The sequence below is a fragment of the Octopus bimaculoides genome, chromosome 5 (assembly GCF_046866305.1).
Source record: "Octopus bimaculoides isolate indiv1 chromosome 5, ASM4686630v1, whole genome shotgun sequence".
NCBI lineage: Eukaryota > Metazoa > Mollusca > Cephalopoda > Octopoda > Octopodidae > Octopus > Octopus bimaculoides.
This window is the reverse complement of record NC_142932.1, coordinates 101474571-101477738: the sequence shown is the minus strand read 5'-3', so window position 1 is coordinate 101477738 and position 3168 is coordinate 101474571. Positions and strand designations below refer to the sequence as shown.

At 30.4% G+C, this 3168-nt stretch overlaps 1 protein-coding gene across 12 annotated transcripts in view; it reads left to right on the top strand.

Moving 5' to 3' along the window:
• The first annotated feature begins 202 nt into the window (after positions 1 to 202).
• The window catches only part of LOC106868349 (cell adhesion molecule Dscam1), a 298293-nt gene continuing 295327 nt past the window's right edge, over positions 203 to 3168 (top strand). For 10 of the 12 annotated variants that reach the window (XM_089352796.1, XM_089352795.1, XM_089352791.1 and 7 more), the window contains exon 1: positions 987 to 1355. The gene's annotated coding sequence lies outside the window, so the exon portion shown is untranslated. Of the gene's footprint in view, positions 1356 to 3168 lie in introns of all 12 variants that reach the window. The other 2 variants (XM_089352798.1, XM_089352792.1) reach the window with 1 other exon arrangement.

Genomic DNA, 3168 nt, shown 5'->3' with positions numbered 1-3168 from the left:
TCGATCGACTAGAGCTGACAGGTGGGCTAAAAAAAACAACAAAGCAAACATTATATAAAGTAATATGTAAGCATCCATAAACAGAAAGTACACACACACACACACACACACACACACACACACACACACACATGTCAATACTTCTCATACTCGAAAAAGCTTGCAGTGACACTCACTGATCTCATAACGGGACACAATACACGCAGTTGGTAACATTTCGTAGAGACTTACATAAACGTACATGCGTACTCATACACACAAAGAGACACAAGCAAACGTTCACATACACAATTATTATATACACTCAGGTACACATAACACACGTAAATGCAAGCATATACATGTATGGACGCTCACATATACGCATCCATAGTTGTACGTACATACAATAGAATTAATGACAATATCATATCGACCGACAGCAAAACAAGGACAAAACACACGGTGAAACACAAACACACATATGCACGTTGAGATGCAATTACATATTGCTCTTAATCAATATACACTCACACATGCACTCACATACACATATAAGTATGTATGTATGTAGATAGATAGATAGATAGATAGATGATAGATAGATAGATAGATAAAGTAGATAGATAGATGGATGGATGGATAGATAGATAGAGTAGATAGATAGATGGATGGATAGACAGACAGAAGACAGACAGACAGATAAATAAATAGATAGATAGATAGATAGATAGATAGATAGATAGATAGATAGATAGATAGATAGATAGATAGATAGACTGATCGAATGATAAATCTACATGCAAAATAAAATAATAGTATGTATGCGTATATATAAATATATATACGCATACATATATCTATCTTCAACTTCCAATATTTACATAAATACACACACACACACATACATATATATTTAAAGTACACAAAAAAACACACACACACACACACACACTCACGCACACACATGAACAAGTCATATAGCTGTCCTTTCCAATCAATCATACAATCGCACAGAGGCTCGCATACAACAGAACGAACCTTTCCAACAAACAGTGACAGCAGACACATACAGACATTGACAGACCTTCACAGACTCACACGGAGACAAGCGCGCGCACACACACATACACATACGCAGACACACCGACTAACACCTTTATACTCCCCCTCTAACTCTCTCATAAACACACAAACACACACACACACACATACACACACATTCGCATGCTAACCCTTACCCTAACCCTAACACCCTATACGTTCATGCATAGTACAACCACACCGACATAGTCAGCTCTCTGTAAGCGCATCGGATGTATTACAAACTACCTATTGCAGGCAGCTCTCGAATCTTTCCTACACGTGGGACACAGGTAAGATTCATACTTTCCATATACTCCATTTAATACGATCAAGAAAATATTTTTTATTGTAGAACTGCCTTCCATATTTTCATTACATATTCTCTTTACAGTTTTCCAGTGTCTCAACTCTATCGTTCTTGTATGTGTTTGTATGTTTGTTTCTATGTGTGTGTGTGTGTGTGTGTGTGTGTGTGTGTGTGTGTGTGTGTGTGTGCACGTTTGGTCGTTTGTTTGTTGTGCGTGTATGTCTGTTTGTGTGTACGTATATTTCTTAGTGTTTGTGTGTGTATGTGTGTATGTGTGTGTGTTAACACCTGAGATATTACAACGTTGCTAATCAGAATTACGCGTCGCAGCAATTATAAGAAAACACATAAACACACACTCACACAGTAAACATAAACAAGTTGCGTATGCGTTCATAAATACATACATACATACATACATACACACATACATACGCATACATACATACATACATATATATATATATATATATATATATATTTATATATATATACATATATATATACACGTATGATATAAATATAAATATATATACATATATATATATAGATATACACGTATGATATAAATATAAATATATATACATAAATATATATATATATATATATATATATATATATATATATATATATATATACATATATATATATATATATATATATATATATATATATATATATATATATATATATATATATATATACTTACACATATATTTATATGTATATATTTATATCTATCTTTCGCTCAATCTCTTTCTGTATGTGTGTGTCTGTGTGTTTATATGTGTCTGTGTGTGTGTGTGTGTGTTTTAACGTGTGCATGTGTTTGTGTGTGATTTGTTCGTCCAAAACATGTTCTCGTAATTCTTATGCTTCTATACAAAAAAAGAATATTTCTTTAATACATACGCCTCTTCTTATTTTATATACACAACTCTCTCGTCTTTTTGCAGTTTCTTTATCATATTAATTGCCTCAGGCTGTATAGATGTATCGCTGTTGATACATATAAACATACATAAATGCATATATATATATATATATATATATATATATATATATATATATATATATATATATATATTTATATATATATTTATATATATATTTATATATATATATATATATATATATATATATATATATATATATATATATATATATATATATATGTATGTAGGTATGCATGTATATATGTAAATATATACACATACATATATATATCCATATATCTGCATATATATATATATATATATATATATACGCACATAGCACATACATCTATATTATACATACGTGTGTGTATAATGTATATCATTATAATGTCCTATATGTATTTGTTTCTTTCAATTTCACTTGTATTTTCTCGAAGGTTTTGATGCATACACACCTACCTACATACATACAGACAGACAGACATATAGATAGATGGTCATTAAAATATATCCACGCGTATCCTTGTGTTATATACATGTCTGTGTATCTGTCTGTGTGTGTGTGTGTCAATATATGTAGGGTGTATGTTTATACACACAGACAGACATATGTCTGTATTATATATAGTGTATATATACACACAAGCATAAACAAACATACATGTATATATATATATTATATATACATATATACATATGCACTCACACACACACACACAGAGATAGATATATAGATAGATATATAGATAGATAGATAGATAGATAGATAGATAGATAGATAGATAGATAGATAATCTATAAAATTGGATTAAAATAACAAAGGTAAGGCAAAACAAGTAACTTTAGCCTATGCAACAT